General features: G+C 50.5%; 2 protein-coding genes and 1 long non-coding RNA gene across 11 annotated transcripts in view; 2 read left to right on the plus strand and 1 right to left on the minus strand.

Moving 5' to 3' along the window:
* The window catches only part of LOC138843157 (uncharacterized), a 103,582-nt gene extending 103,148 nt beyond the window's left edge, over nt 1–434 (minus strand). For all 7 annotated transcript variants that reach the window (XR_011384397.1, XM_070063821.1, XM_070063818.1 and 4 more), the window contains exon 1: nt 293–434. The gene's annotated coding sequence lies outside the window, so the exon portion shown is untranslated. The remainder of the gene's footprint in view (nt 1–292) is intronic.
* Nucleotides 1–15,702, plus strand: part of LOC103346531 (uncharacterized) — a 328,438-nt gene that overhangs the window by 138,857 nt on the left and 173,879 nt on the right. The window lies entirely within an intron of this gene.
* LOC138846878 (trafficking protein particle complex subunit 9-like) overlaps nt 515–15,702 on the plus strand; it is a 33,054-nt gene continuing 17,866 nt past the window's right edge. For both annotated transcript variants that reach the window (XM_070063825.1, XM_070063824.1), the window contains exons 1-2: nt 515–3,076; nt 4,303–4,428. The gene's annotated coding sequence lies outside the window, so the exon portion shown is untranslated. The remainder of the gene's footprint in view (nt 3,077–4,302; nt 4,429–15,702) is intronic.

A 15,702-nucleotide genomic window follows, 5' to 3' on the forward strand; every position in this document is an offset into this window, starting at 1 on the left:
ACAGACATCCTAAAAAGACTCATAAAAATCAATGAAAACTAAAACACCCACCAGAAACACTGCTAGAACTGACTAAATAAATAAGTTACAGGTTACAAATAAACCTACCTTGTAACCTGCAGTCCCGTCCTCCGGCGCGAGCCCAGCCACCTGCTTCTCCGCTTCCCACAGCTGAGCCGCCGCCCGCCCCCACGGCTGCTCAGCCTGACCTGACTGTCTACACTGCTCCGAGGCGCCACAACCCCCCCACCTCCCGAGGTGCCAGGCCTCTCACTGTTTCTTAAAAACTCACCTTCACTCCCGCACTCTCAAGGCCAGTACCGCTGCCGAAAACGCCGCCGGAAGCCGACAACTCCGGCTGCCGACAACATGCCACCACCGCTGGATACATCGTCTCTGTCTCCACTAGGCTGACTGCGCAAGCGCCATCCATCCAGGACCCGCCTCTTCCTCCCAGTAAGCATAGCGGCACCGGAAGCGGCCAGGCACCGTTAAAGAAGTGGGTGATAGCCGGCGCCTCGGCTCACTAGGCTAATCCTCCGCCTAGCGGCGCCGGCACACCGGGTTCTAGTCCCGGTCGGGGCGCCGGATTCTGTCCCAGTTGCCCCTCTTCCAGGCCAGCCCTCTGCTGTGGCCCGGGAGTGCAGTGGAGGATGGCCCAGGTGCTTGGGCCCTGCACCCCATGGGAGACCAGGAAAAGCACCTGGCTCCTGGCTCCTGCCATCGGATCAGCGCGGTGCGCCGGCCGCAGCGCGACGGCCGCGGCGGCCATTGGAGGGTGAACCAACGGCAAAGGAAGACCTTTCTCTCTGTCTCTCTCACTCACTGTCCACTCTGCCTGTCAAAAAACAAAAAACAAACAAACAAACAAAAAAAAAAGAAGTGGGTGACAGCTGTCTTACTCCAGGATTGGATAGGAGGCCTGTGTTGATCTCTGGTGTGCTCCAGCTAAGTAACTACTTATGTCCTGTCCTCAAGCCCATTAAGCTTCCAGGTTGCTTCAAAATGTTCAAGGAAAATTGAATTAAAAGAAAACTTTTTTTCAGTAAAAGACATTTTTGAGATTCATTAATAGATTTTCCATAATACACGTTTTTCATGAACTTTTTTTAGATTTATTTTATGTATTTGAAAGGTGAATTTACAGACAGAGAGAGATAGAGTCCCATCTGCCGGTACACTCCCCAAATGGCTGCAATGGCCAGGGCTGGGCCAGACTGAAGTCAGGAGCCAGGAGCTTCTTCCAGGTCTCCCATGGAGATTCAGGGACCCAAGCACTTGGCCAGCTTCTGTTGCTTTCCCATTAGCAGGGAGCTGGATCAGAAGTGGAACAGCTGGGATCTGAACCAGCAGCCATATGGGATGTTGGTGTCACAGGCACCAGCTTCACCCATGATGCCACAATGATGGCCCCTTCATGAACTTTGTAAAGCCTCCTCAGCTGAAAAAAAAAATCTTTCAAAAAACAGCCCAAAGCATAGTAATGTGAATCTCCAAATATTAGCCACCAAAATTTAATAGTTACCAAGATTTTTTGCGCATTTACTTCACCTGTTGCTTTTTTTGTTTGAGTTATTTAAAAGAAAATCCTGGCCACATTATGTCATTTCACATCTTCATATTTTAGTATGCCTCTAAAAATGGGCATGCTCTTATATTACCACAATGTTACTATCATAGTTAAAAGTTAATGTTTAGGGACTGGCACTGTGGTGCAATGGGTTAAGCCGATGCCTCTGGCATTGGCATTCCAAATGGGTGCTGAACATAAGTCTTTTAAAAAATTCGATTTTGGTAGCATTTATAACCAGTGCATAATGAAATTTTCCAGATTATCCTTGAGTTAGTCTATCATGTTTCAAAGGGGATAATAATGCCTCCCCCCCTTTTTGTTTCAATAATAATTGAAGATTTTTTTAAAGATTGATTTATTTATTTGGAAGACAGAATTACCAAGAGAGAGGTGGAGACAGAGAGATCTTCCATCCGCTGGTAAACTCCCCAAATGGTTGCAGTGGCCAGGGGTAGAGCAGGCTGAAGCCAGGAGTCAGGAGCTTCATCCAGTCCCCCATGTGGATGCAGGGGCCAAGCACTTGGGCCGTCTTCCAGTGTGCTCCCAGTCTATTAGCAGGGAGCTGGATCAGAAGTGGAGCAGCCAGGACTTGAACCAGCACCCATATGAGATGCCGGCACTGCCGGTGGAGGCTTCACCTTCTGTGCCACAGCACTGGACCCCCTCTTAACCCCTTCTTTTATAGAAATTTTGAGGGAAAGTATCATGTACCTATTTTGAATAAAAAGTATTGAAGTTCTGTGAAGTTCTGTAAATATACCAAGATCTCTTGCCTTCAAGGTTTTTTTTTTGAAAAAAAAATTGTTTTTATTTATTTGAAAGGCAGAATAACAGAGAAAGAGGTAGAGACAGAGAGAGATCTTCTATTCACTGGTTACTCCCCAAATACCTTTAATGACCAGTGCTAGGCCAGGCTGCAGCCTGGAGCTCCATCTGGGTCTTCCATATTGCTACAGAGGCCCACAAACTTGGGCTAGCTTCTGCTGCATTCTCAGGCACATTAGCAGGGAGCTGAATTGGAAATGGAGCAGCTGGGACTCAAACCGGTACCCAAATGGGATACTGGCATTGCTAGTGATGGCTTTACCCACTATGCCACAATGCCGGCCCCTCCTTCCAGATTTTGTAGTCTGAAGAACACAGCATGGTACTTGGCCTGCATGAGTGCTCAGAAAATTCAAGTATGGGTAATGGCAAAGTTGTCTTCCCTTTAAGGAGTTTGTGTCCCAAAAGTTGTTCTAGGTCTGGGGCTGGGGATGAGCCAGAGGAACAGAGGCTGTCAATGAGAAATGGGCACAAGGACCACCCCAGAGAGACTCCTGCCGGCCAAGTGTGGTACCACTTGAGCAGCAAAGAGGTGGCAGCCAGTCAGATCATCACCAGCACCCGTCTGCTCATCATGGTGCCAGTGCGCACACAGCTCAGCATCCTCACTGGAACTGATGGACTCCGGCTCCATCCTCAGTAAATAAAGCATCATCTGCACCATGCATTGGCCCTCCGGTCAGTGTCCTGTGTTTCAGGATCACCAAACGCTTGATGGGGAAACCATCCTCCCCCGTGGACAAATTCTGGGTTATAAGCGCTGCACACAGCATCAGCCCCTCTCTTTCCATTTTCTGACATTTCCTTTGGTGTAGCAGGATGCTGATGGTGATTATAGATGTCATTGGTTAAATTTATTCAGTGCTGGTTTCTATGGATCACTGTTGTTTGGCGTATTATCTCATTTTATCATTAGTGATTCCTTAGCTCCTCACTGCAGCAAAACAGGTCTCAGCAGGGTTGAGTGATGTCCCTTAAAGAATTGCGTGAGGAATGAGGAAGGACCAAGCCATTTCTTCAGATGTGGGTCTGACTGCACTGCCCCAGGCCCCTCCCCACGCAGACACCTCTACTGCTCTGGTCCTCAGGATCTGTGCCTTTCCCTTCCACGGTGACTTTGACCTTTGAGGCCAGAGGCCTTGCCCTCCTCAGCCCCACTCACCCCCAGCTCCTTCCTTAATCCTCTAGGGAGACTGCTGCACATGCATTTAATTGCACCTGGTCTCCATTTTCTTCATTTGGAAAAAGGGGGCCGATAATGCTCCTGTCCTGAGTCAGTAGCCGGTCAGTTGCTTCTGGCAGTGGGTGACGGGAGTCTGAATATCCATGTGCAGCCTGCCCCAGACAGCAGGCTCACTGGCATGGTGGTACCACTTCCCTCCCCCCTCCCTCCCTCCCTGCTAATGAGAGGGATGGGGTGAGGTACAGGACAGTGCTCTTTATCTTAGAAATCTCTGCATTCACTCAGAAATGCTGATTTATAATTATTACTTGCTTAAACATCTGTACATGTTTAAGATGTTTAAGTCTGTCTACAGAACAAACCGTAGACTCCTTGGGGACGAGTCCAGTGTCCAGCCTGGCCTCTTTGTGACAGCTGGGAAAGTGCTGTTTGGTCGCAGGCACACTCCTCCCCCCGTCCTGCCTGCTGGCTGCCTTGGAACTTGGTGCGGACACGTTTCCTGGGCCAATGGTAACCTCGTCAAGGAGAGTGCCTTGATGTTGCCTCCATCCTTAGGCCCTCACATGGAGCAGCTGCTGCTGAATGTCTGGATCCACTGAGGGACACCCTGCACAGCCCTCGCCTCCATGGTCTGTACCTGTGTGCCTCGGAGTGCTCAGGAAATATCACAGCTGCCCATTCTGATTAATGAGCCTTTATCTTGTGTTTGTGTTCTCTTCAGAGAAGAAGGATGTGACTCAGAGCCTGGAGAACTACACCTCCAAGTGTCCTGGGACCATGGAGCTCATCACTCTCCCAGATGGCCTCACCCTGACCCTGTGCCCTTCTCCAAGCTCCCCATTGTCAGGTAAGGTGGGCGGGGCTTCTCCTACCCCATGTGTAGAGATCTTGAGAAGAACTTCCATGTTTTCCTGGATGACCGCCATCCTGGGATATGTGGACATGAGAGCCCAGACCTGTAATGTCCCACAGTGGCCCCAGGCACTTGCCTGTTCAATGGCAGAGCCACGTCCTGACCCAGGTCTGCCTGGGCTGTGACTGAGACTAGTCTGACCTTGTCACTCTCCTACTTACAAGGTTCCAGTCAGCTCCTTTTTCTTGGGCCACGTGGCCCAGCAGCACAGGAATGGGAGAAACTTCTGGAACACACCAGGAGCTTTCCGGCCTCAGTGCCTTTGTACGTGTTCTGCCTATCCCTGGCATTCATTGTCCTCTCCCTGACTTTGTCTGGTGTTAACCTATCCCTTTATTCATTTATTTTAGAGAGATTTTTCTTTCTTTCCTTTTTTAATTAGACAGGTAGAGTTACAGACAATGAGAGAGAGATAAAGAGAGAAAGGTCTTCCTTCTGTTGGTTCACCCCCACAAATGGCCGCCACGGCCAGTGCTGTGCTGATCTGAAGCCAGGAGCCAGGTGCTCCTTCCTGGTCTCCCATGCAGGTGCAGGGGCCCAAGCACTTGGGCCATCCTCCACTGCCTTCCTGGACCAAAGCAGAGAGCTGGACCAGAAGGGGAGCCACCTGGTCTAGAAACCAGTGCCCATTTGGGATGCCGATGCTGCAGGCGGAGGATTAGCCAAGTGAGCCATGGTGCCGGCTGAAATTTTTCTTTCTATAATTAATTTGAGGGGCATAGAAATAGACAGAGATAGATAGATAGATAGATAGATAGATAGATAGATAGATATGGATTCTGTCTTCTAGTTCACTTTCCAAATGACTGCAATGGTCTAGCTCAGTCCTGAAGCACAGAGCCAGGAACTCAGTACAGGTCTCCAACAGGGGTATCAGGAACCCAATCACCTGAGCTATCACCACTGCTTCCTGGGGTCTGCGTTAGCAGGAAGCCAGAGTCAGCTCGGTATTGAACCTAGGCACTCAAATGTGGGAACCAGATATCTTAGGTGGGGGTTAGGGTTAGTGTCTTGACCACTAGGCCAAATGCCTACCTCCCTTCCCCACACTGTTTCTGTAGACTCACAGCCAGCTCAGTTGCCTTCTGGGTGCAAAGCCAGTCCTCTGGTTTCCATGGTACATTGGTCACCTCCATCATGGCATTCACCACCATGTGTGGTCCAGGAATTGCCTTCCTGGACAGGTGACCATCTCTCCTGCCGGGTCTAGACTTGAGACGGTGGAGGCCTGTGACTCCTACAGAGTGGGCATCTGTAGAAATGGATGAACTGACCTCAAGTGATTTCCGTGTCCCTGACCCATCTGAAGACTGAAAAGAAGCTTGAGACGTGGCTTTGCCGCTGATGGGGGTGCTGTGACCCCAGGTGTCTGTGGAACCAGTCCCCACGGGGTTGGGCTGCTGGTCCCTGCCCTGCCCCCCACATTGAGAAGAGCCCCAGGGCATGAGGTTTCCATGAGCATCTTGTGCAGCAGGAGTGCGTGGCATGGGGCTGCTCAGTGTCTCTCTCCTCACAGCTCATTGAAGGCAGGTGTGGTATAGTCAGAGCTGTGTGACCCCCCACCCCCAGAGCTGGGTGGGCAGGGCCACCTGGCACACATATTCCTGGCAGGTGTCTGAAGGGCACTCTTGAGGCAGCTGCTCAGCTGGAGGTGGCCAGGGCAGTGCCCACAGCCTGGGATGCAGCCTGAGGGCTTGCTCTGGCTGCCAAGGGCTCTGTCTCGGGAGGGATGTGCAGCAGTGAGGCACGGGTGGGCCTGAGGAGGCCGCAGCTGCTCTGCCGTGCCCCCTGCCTGCTGGGAAGGGAGGGCTTCTTTGTGGGCTTCGCTCTACCTAAGGCTTCGAATGGAATGTGTTTGATTTGGGATTAAGGGCACGATTCTTTTTTTTAAAATAAAAGACTAGAAAAGCCTTTCTTAATAATTTTTATCTGCATCGTGGCTTGGATCATTTTTAAATTTAGAAAACCTTGTATAATAGGGCACTCTGCAGTTCATGGAACATTCTGAGCCGTGTGCGGATCTCTGAGCAAGCAGGCCTCTCATCAGTGAAGCTGGAAAGGGTTGTTCCTCACAGGGCATGGCCACCAAGAAGGGACTTGATCTCCCAGAGACACCAGAGGGGAGGGAGGCTGAGCCATCCAGGCAGCCCTGGAACTGAGATTTGAGGCCTTGGGTTTGTTCTCCACTAACCTGGGGCCTTGGACAAGGACATAGCCTCTCTGAGCTTTGTTCTCAGGTTTCCCACAGGCTTAGAAATGCCCCTTCATGGGCTGTTTGGTTTTATTTCACCATGGCTCCTACATACAGCAACACCAGCATAGTTCCTGGCCCATAGGAAACACGAAATGAATCTCCGTTGTCTTTTTTTCCTTTTTTTAAAGGTTTTTGAATTTGTTTATTTGAGAGCTAGAGATACTGACAGAGAGAAAGGTATTCCATTCACTGGTTCATTCTCCACATGGCTGCAGCGGCCAGAGCTAGGCTCATCTGAAGCCGGGAGCCTCCTCAGGGTCTCCCACGCAGATGCTGGGGCACACACATTTGGGCCTCTTCCACTGCCTTCCCAGGCCATTAACAGAGACCTGGATCAAAAGAGGGGCAGCCAGGACTTGAACTGATGCCCATGTTGGATGCTGGCCCTGTGGGCGGAGCTTAGCTCACTATGCCACAGCACCAGCCCTTTGTTTTTCTTTCTAAAAGATTTGTTTGTTTGAAAGGCAGACTTAGAGAAAGAGAGGTCTTCCATCCGCTGGTTCATTACCTGAATGGCCACAACAGGCTGGGCCAAGCTGAAGCCAGGAGCCAGGAACTGCATTCAGGTCTCTCACATGGGTGACAGCTGCCCAAATACCTGGGCCATCTTCCACTGGTTTCCCAGGTGCTCCCAGGAGGGAGCTGGATCAGAGGTGGAGCAGTCGGGACTTGAACCAGCACACAAATAGGATGCAGGCCTTGAAGGCTGCTGCTTAACCCACTGAGCTACAACGCTGGCCAAGTTTCCTTCTTGGAGACATTTTTATACCCACACTTCCCAACAGTGCATGGATCACGTAGGCCTGGTGTTGTATCAGAGTGACAGCAGCAGCTCCCTGCCTCACATTCTCGTCACTCCATGTTCAGGAAAAGAGAGAAGGAAAGGTAGGGGCCATCCTCTCAGGGGCCTTTATAAGTGTCCCTATGCTTTCCACCGTCCCAGGTCCATACCCCTGAACTATATGACGGAGGTGAAGCCTCAGGATTGTTGGCCAATGGGGCAGAGTGGGGGAGTGGACGTTAGGAGTCAGCCCTCAGTCCAGGCCCCATGTCGTGTGTTGTAACCCACTCAGCCTGCCATGCTGCCCAGGCACAGAGGCCAGTTTTCGTGTCCAGACTGCCATGCTGTGGGGCAAGACAGCACACTGGTGGGAGCTGCCCTTCCCTCCTCTGAGAGGGAGGCCTTGGACAGGAAGCTCCGCCACAGAGTGGGGGTGTGCTCTGTTTTGTGAGCTGTGTTGCCTCTTCCTGAACTCATGACATGTTCTGCCTAGGAGGGCTGGGTCTGGGGACCTGTGTTTTTATCCGAGACTAATTTTCATGCACAGATACACATTCGCTTACTTTAATGTGCTTGCCAGCTTTTGCTTTTGTGCTGTTCTCTTAAGTTTTCCCTGCTTGGAAAGATAAGGAAATTAGGACAAACGTGATGTCCTTGCTCTGTAATTCTTCAGCCTCTAATGTTTTTCTTTTCCTTGTCCAAGTAAGATCTTTCTTCTCCAGAGATATACCCCGGGTCATGCTTCTGGAACAGGCCGTGTGAGCTTCCTCCTCTGAATCCCTCTCTGTCACAGGCCTCTGATGCGTAAGCACTTCCCTGGGCTTCAGGAAGGAGGAACTGTAGCTAATAGTTATTGATGTAACTTCTTAAGGCCAAACATTAATAACTTCCCTTAATGTAAAATTGGAAAAACCATAGGATTCTGCCCAGTAGACTTGTATCCAAACTCTGTTTTCTGTAATTAATCGTGTGGCTGTGAAATAACCATTTAGCTTTTCCATGCCTTCATCTCCTCCTCCCAAAGTGAGGCCGCTGGTGCTGAACTCCTGTGAGGACTGAGTGAGACTCTGGGGAAGCACAGTGTGGGCAGCAGAGGTCTCTGCAGGTCTGTGTTCTCCTGGAAGCTCCAGGGAGCTCTTGCACTGATTAAAGTGACTTTACCGTTTCCTGCCAGTTAATGCTTTTGCCTATACATACAAGTATTAAGTTATGTCAGCTGAATTAAATCCATCGCTCCCTATGAAATGAAATGTGACTTTATTTACTCTTGAAAATTCATGTTACTTAGAGCTAGAGCTAGGAAATGAGGAGTGGTGTGTTGGTCCACGTGTCTCTCATCTGATTGTCTATCCTCTCTCTCTGTCCCTGTCACTCTCACCCTCTCATCTGTCCATCCATCCATTTATCCATCTTCCTGTCTCTCTCCCCGTCTGTCTTTATCTAATCTATCCATTCACCCACCTACCTTTCTGTTTGCCTGTCTGTCTATATATCTGTCGATTACCAATCTATCTGACCACCTTTCTATCTATCCGTCTTTCTATCTATCCACTGTCTGTCCATCCACCCATCTATCCATCTGCCTACTTTGCTATATGTATACTTATGGTGTCCTGTAATGTATTATTATATGATAAACTCCATCCTATTGTTATTGTGTTGCTTGCATCATTCCTAATTTGGCCAGTGGGGGCCCCTTCAAGAAGTCTGCTGTGTCCTTTGTCACATGTGTAGGGTTCATCTTATCTAACACTTCCCCTGCTCCAGCCCTGCAGTCAGTTGCAGCCCAGCCCAGTGGGCTGTGTTCCAGGTGTCTCACATCTACAGCCCCTTCTCTGGTCGTGAGGACCCTGCCCTCCACTCTCATGAACAGCTGCTTCTCTGTTTTCTCGTCTATCACCTGTTGTTGTCCTATGTGTCTCCCTGTATAGCTCTGCCTGCCTCTGCTGGGGTGCTGCTGGACCCAGCCCATGGGCCCTTCCTGCTCTGCCTGGACCTCGTCATCTGTGCTGGGCCGGTGCAGGCACCCACCTGGCTCTGTCCTGTCTGGTGGCATCAGGACTGACTTGTTAGGGGCAGGAAGGGAAGGGGGTGGGTGCTGCTGGATGCATTTGGATCAATGAAGACACTCGGCCTTAGACTGTTAGTCTAGCATGCTTGGGTCGCCTAGAAATGGTTCAAGTGGTTATTGTGCGGGTACTATTCTGCCTTATTTCCTAGAGTGTTTGCAGCAGCACACATAAATATACATTAAAAATAGTCCTGCCAGAGTGATGGGAAAGCAAGGGCGCGATGGGAAAATAAAGGACAAGTTTTGTTAGTACCTGGAAGTCTTAAGGTACCATGTGAGGGCTGGAAGGGGCAAAGCATAACCTGGCTGTGGCCAACAAGAAGTCAGCCTGCTGGATGCTGAGGTCCTCTGTCTCATGAGCAGACAGCTCCAGTCCCACTGGGGAGACACGTCTTCGTGGTGACAAGGCTCATGGGGTCTCAATGAGGCGACCTTGGGGTGCAGGGGATGGCTTCCTGCACAACATCACCGCAGAGGTCTCCTTCAATCCCAGTAGTCGGCTGTGCACACGGAGGGTGTGATAACCCAGTGTGCTCACTGATGACCAGCGGTGTGCCTGGCTGGCTGCTGTCTGGCTTGCTCCGGCACCACCACTGAGAATGTCCAGAATGACGGGTGGACTGCTGACACATCAGCTTTGCCTGGTGAATGTGATTTCTCCTAAGTGAGCTTTTGGCAGGAGTCAGGCAGCACCTCGCAGAGTTATGTTCTCAGGCATCAGAAAGAAGTGGCTGGGGGTGGGGGTGCTGTCTGAGGATGGCAGCTGCCTGTCACAGGTGCTTGGTTCCCGGCAGTCCTCCAGCAAGCTGGTGTGGGATGCTTAACTAAAGGCACTGTATACAGGTGGTCTGCTCTTCCTCAGTCTTGCTTCTCATCCTCACAATTGAAACATGATGTTAGTCCTGAACTCATGCGGGGCTTTAAACCCCAGAGTCCTGCACTGATGGGACTGTGAGGGTGGACGCCTCACGCAGTCCCACGGCCTAAGAGTGCCTACTGGGAGATCCCCAGGTCTTTGGTGGGTGTTGCCCGGAAAAGATAGCTCTCATGTGATTGTGGATGCCTGAGTCAGGCCCAGCTGTTGTGTCCCCTTCCTGGATGGCCAGGGGGTCCTTCTTCTGTGTGCGCTCCACCCAGCCATCTGCCACCCTCACAGATGCACAACAGGTGCCGCGACCAACCTTGGAGTTGAACCTCCAAAAACAGTGATCTGCAGAAACCCATCTTTCTTCATGGGTATTTGTCCAAGGTATTTTGCTGACCAGTCCTATACAGCAGCTCTGTGGACTGGGCCATAGTCTTCCTCAGAAATCAAGTCTGCGGCTATTTTAACGTAGTAGCCATGATTTCAAAGTCCTATGCCCAGGAGTGCTTAATTTAAAAAATATTCACATCAGGTGTTGCACGGCCTCCTGCTAGCTCCAGGCAGCCTCAGCGGAGGTGCATTTGGAGACTGAAGCACCTTGTTAGTGCTAGGCAGTCAGCTGCTTGAAAGATACCTGCGCTGGTGAGTGAATGATCACACCTGCTGTATAGGGCTGTCAGACGCACCTGAGGAGAGTCACCTCCTTGTGATTCTGGTGCCAGAACAGATGATTGAAACCATTTTCTTTTCTGTTGAGGTCTCTTAGTTTTTGACGGTAAAGCTGTTTTAGCAATTTATAGGAAAATACTTACCTCTTCTCTGGAGCAGGAGAACCTGAACTAACCTCACCCCTAAATGGTTTCAAGTAATTATGATGCAAATTAATAATAAAAAAGGAGACAAAGTGCATTTCTATTTTAATTCTATTGCAGAAGTCAATTAATCTAATATGTATTGAGTGCCCAAGATGGGTCTGGCTCTGTGCTAACTGCCAGGGACTCAGTCATGGTCAAGGATTACTGCCAGGAGGGCTGCCAAACCCTCCGTGGGCACTGCTGTCTGGAGGTCCTGCCGAGGACAGCCAGCTCAGATTACAAGCCTTCTGCTTGATTCTCCACAGAATTGCCTACAGAGGGGGATGACCAGTAGTTATAGCACCAGCCACAAATAACCAAAAGCACATCTTATTAAAGAAGAAATAGGTGCCATTTCCCACTCCCCAGTGAGCCTCCGAGTTGGGGTGGTGATGTGGGCAGGGAGTCTGCTTTTTTAGGAGCTATTGCTGAGCTCCTTCAACCTGGCAAAGGGCCCTAGAGTTACTGAAGGTATTGAAATTTCTAAGAATCTAAGGATCTAAATCCCCCAATTAGAGTTCTGAGTGCCTTTGGTGCTTTTGCAACTTAAAGTATAGGTTTAATTATGCAGCTTGAGGGGGGATCATACACATTGAATCACAAAGAGGCTGAGAGGCCCAGCACTGAGGCAAGCTGTCAGCCTCACAGGTGCCCCAGGGTGGGGGCCCTGTGCTCTCAGCAGTTGTAAGCCCTGGTCCTGCATTTTCTCCCCTACTTGGTATCCTCCTGGAAGTAGTTCTCAAACCAGGGCTGTTGGAGCCAGTGAGGAATGTCTGTAGCATTCGGAAGTCAGAGCGGGGAGGTCTTGTCCTCCTCTGCAGTGTGGTCAGTGCAGGACCTGGAGCGTGGGCGGCTTCCCTGCTGCTCCACCTGTGGCCTGGTGAGGCTTCTCACAGCCATCGCCCTTCTGTTACCTGCTCTCCAGTGCTGCCTTCCATGCTTCCCTAGAAGGCAGGCTGAGGAACTAAGAGGGCAAGAGAAAAAGGAGTGCTCTTTGTCCTGTCTCTTCCCTCCTGCCCACTTGATTTTCTGTCAGTTTGCTAATTAGCATCCCACGGTTGCTTTGCTTGATTCCAGTTAGCCACCATGTGCTGAGCAGAGCCAGGCTTTCCAGATAGAATCTGGAAGAACATTCCTTCTCTGGGACTGCTTACCCCAGGGATCCTGCTCCGCCATAGGCAGTGTCACAAGTCGAACATGTGAGTTCTGTGGTTATCTGTGCCAAATTATGTTGCGTTTAGGGCAGGAGCCCTGGACATTTTCTGTGGTAGTGGTGGGGGGCATATTTTATAAAATGACATAGATGCAAAAACTTGAGCTATGACCACTAAGCAAGGGTACTTTTCTGGCTGACCTTGCCCTCAGAGCCCCCACCACCACCAAAGAACATTGTTGAAGGCTGGCGCCATGGCTCACTTGGCTAATCCTCCTCCTCCTGTGGTGCCAGCACTCCGGGTTCTAGTCCTGGTTGCTCCTCTTCCAGTCCAGCTCTCTACTGTGGCCCAGGAAGGCAGTGGAGGATGGCCCAGGTCCTTGGACCCTGCACCCACATGGGAGACCAGGAGGAAGCACCTGGCTCCTGGCTTCAGATCAGCGCAGTGCGCCAGCCATAGCGGCCATTTGGGGAGTGAACCAGTGGAAGGGAGACCTTTCTCTCTGTCTCTCTCTAACTCTGCCTGTCAAAAATAAATAAAGATAAAAAGACACAATATAATATGTACAGTTTCACATTTATTAAAAAAATAATTTTGTTCAAAAACAGTGTACATACCAAGAAGTACACACATGTGTACAGGTAAATGAGTTTTTTGTCCTCTGATCTCACGCATAACCAACACTCAAGAACGAAGAATGACTGTTGCCTCAAGAGCCCTTGGAATGCTTTTACATATTTAAAGAAATTTTAAGTTTATTTTCATTTTATTTGAAAGGCAGGGAGACAGAGAATGAGAGAGTGAGAGTGAGAGCGAGAATAAGAATGAGAGAGAGAGGGAGGGAGAGATCTTCCATCTGCCGGTTCACTCTCCAAAATGGCTGCCACAGCCAGTATTATGGGTAAAAAAACAGTGAAGAAAGGCATCCTCGGTTCTTTGCCTCCCATGAAAAAAGCATTTCCACCTGGACACAGCAGTGAGCAAAGCGAGCTTTATTTAAGTCAGAAACCTGCTGCCACTGCAGCCAGGAGGGTTATCCAAGAGAGACAGCCCCAGAAACTGTGTCTGTCCAGTCTCTTAAGTACAACTTCGGGGGTAAAAAACAGAATAGTAGCTAACAGTCCGTTAGGAGGCTGGGGCAAAACGCATCAAAAGGCTGGGTTTGTAATCTTGTCTGTCCTGTCTTGCCTGCTCATGATAAAACAAAAAGGGCCTTCTTTCTGTTTTCACTGTATACTGAAAACTCAGAGGGTGGAATCACTACTTCCTTGCTATTCTCATGGGAAAGGAGTGGGATTGGCACTTTTGTCTTGCTCAAGGCAGCTTTTGGGGGGAAGGAAGCCTTCTGGGCCATCTTAAAGAGATTTCCCCTTCTATTGCCTTTTAACTCCCTGCCTCCTCCAGGGCTAGGCCAGGCCAAAGCCAGGAGCCAGGAATTCCCTCCAGGCTCCCACATGGGTGACAGGGACCCAAGTACCTGAGCCATCATCTGCTGTCTCCCAGGATGTGCACTAGCAGGAAGCTGGATAGGAGGCAGAGTGTCTGGGACTCTAACCGGGCATTCTGACCTGGGCTGCTAGTGTCCCAAGTAACATCTTAACTGCTGTGCCAAATGCTCATCCCTTTTCCATGTTTTAAGAACATTTTAGGTGGATCTAGATTTTTCTCTTCTTACAGTGATGATTCCTTGGAAGCACAGCCAAGTTCATGTTTAGGTGGTGACTGTGGTGTGGAGTAGGAAGATGTTTGTGTCCCAAGAGACCTGAATTGTCTTATACATGAGTTAACTCTCAGGTGTAGAGCAACTGTGTCCTAGCCCAGGGGTCAGCAGCAGGGATCCAGAACCTCGTGTCTTCACTGCAGTCCAGTGCTGTGATTTTAACACCAGGGACTCTGCTCTGTGTGTGCATAAGTAAATGTTGTTTTAGGAAGGGGCAGAGGAGGGGATTGTGTTGACCTACTACGTGTCAGGTGCTAATACAGGTGCCTGACATGTGTTTCCCAGCCTAGTCTTGGAGTGACTGCTGAGGTACATGGGATCTTACTATTTTTCAGGGACTTCTCACTTTTCCTACCTTTCCAGTGAAAGAGCCAAGGGCCACGCAGTGCCAGTGGCCTCTGGGATTGGACGCTGGCAACTCCTTGCCCTGTGGTCATGGTCTTTCTCCTACCTGAGAATGTCTCCCAGGCAGATGGTGAGCACTTGCCACAGGCAGGTCCCCTAGGTGGCCGGGTGTGGGCCTGAGGCTCAGCCTAGCCTTCAGAGGGGCCTGTCTGAGTTCACGGATTGTGCAGCTGGTATTTCCAGAACGTTCACAGGGCTGGGATTTGCAGTAGTCAGGAATGAGCTGCTTAGCCTTGAGCTTAGCTTCTGAAAGATTTGGAAGCTTGGGATTCTATTCAAAGTCCGAGTCCTGGACTGGGTGCCTGGCGGGGACACAGAGAGGGCTCTGGTGCAGCTGTCCTCTGCAAGCTTCCAGCAGAATTGAAGGAGACAAAAGATGCACAGTTCTGACCCTCTCTGGTAAACGGGACACAGGGTGCCCACAGGAGAAGGGGGGCGGACGGGGCATGTTCGACATAACCCGTGGTTTGCAGGATGCTGGTTTGTGAGCTGCAGCTCCTGCCTGCGAATGCCGTGGACACTGGCTGAAAATCACAGCTGTGACCCCGGCTCTGCAAAGATGGGGATGGGAAGTTGTTGGGTGTTTTTGCTGGGTACAGTGGGGATGCTGTATGTGAGTGTATGTAGCGGGTAGGGAAGAGGACTGTACAAGGCATCTGGAGACCCCATCCAGCCCGGCAAGGCTGTGGCTTCGTGGGTTTGGTACGGCAGTCCTCATTCTCCAGTAGAGGTTGGGCTACACAGTAGCAGAAATTTCCCTTGCAGTCTCATTGCAGACTTAGTGCTTTGTTGCAATGAAATCTGTTGCCAGCTGGGCCCTTTTCCAGGCCCCTGAGCTCCCTGGGGTTGCTCCATGATCCTGGTTGCTTCACCTTCCCTGCGTCTGGCTTTACAGTTGTGGAAGGAGAAAGTAGGAGGCCCAGGCTTCCTCTGGGAGGGAGCTGCATGGTTCCCACCCCTCACCTGGTGGCCAGAGCTGCTCCCATGGCCTTATCTCTGGGAGGTGGGGGTGGAGGGACATGCAGGTGCATTGCCAGCAGTGTTGCTATCATACCTGTTCTCCCCCATCCAAAGAGGTTTCCTTAGCAATATTCCTGAGCTGAT

The sequence above is a fragment of the Oryctolagus cuniculus genome, chromosome 19, assembly GCF_964237555.1.
Source record: "Oryctolagus cuniculus chromosome 19, mOryCun1.1, whole genome shotgun sequence".
In the NCBI taxonomy this organism is placed as follows: Eukaryota; Metazoa; Chordata; class Mammalia; order Lagomorpha; family Leporidae; genus Oryctolagus; species Oryctolagus cuniculus.